Raw genomic sequence first — 701 nt, forward strand, 5'->3', positions numbered from 1 at the left:
CTGGTGGGTTTGGTGATGGTGATTTCGGGGCTGTTTCATGTTAAACTAAAAGGATCTTACTCTTTAACTAAAAGGTCTATCTCTGTAGGGATCCATCCCATAATGTTGTCAGACACTTAGAATAATAATCTGAGTCTGTCAGCAGCAACAACAGAACTTTTAGTGACTCTAACTGCTGCTGAACATTAGTCCTGTAGGGTTACATTACAGCTTGGTTCTGGTTTAATACTGGACCAGTTTCACAGATTGTTGTTCCATCAGAGACTTAAGGCGCTGACACACCAACCCAATTATCGGCCGTTGGACAGTCTGGCGAGGTCGGTGACTCAAGTCTGTTCCGTGCTGTCGTCGGTCGGAGGAGCCGTCGGCCTTCATTTTGGGCACACCCCCAGTGGGCAGTCGGACTCCATGACCAATCTGATTGGTGGAGTGCTAACCCGGAAATGACGAGCGGGATGAGTGACGAACGCCTCTCAAAATCTGACGAAACTCTTTTAAACTGACCTTTGTTGATCTGAAATGAACACAGATTCAGCAACTGCACGGCCTATTTCTCTCTTCAAATGGGTTAGGGTTATTTTTGGGGCGAGAATACAGATTAGCGCCACCTGCTGTTATGGAGACGTATTACGTCTCACGCACACGCAGAACGTACGCTCAAGTCGCCGTCGCTTCGGTTTGTTCTGAGGAACTTTTTGGAC

The sequence above is a fragment of the Sander lucioperca genome, chromosome 16, assembly GCF_008315115.2.
Source record: "Sander lucioperca isolate FBNREF2018 chromosome 16, SLUC_FBN_1.2, whole genome shotgun sequence".
Lineage (NCBI taxonomy): Eukaryota > Metazoa > Chordata > Actinopteri > Perciformes > Percidae > Sander > Sander lucioperca.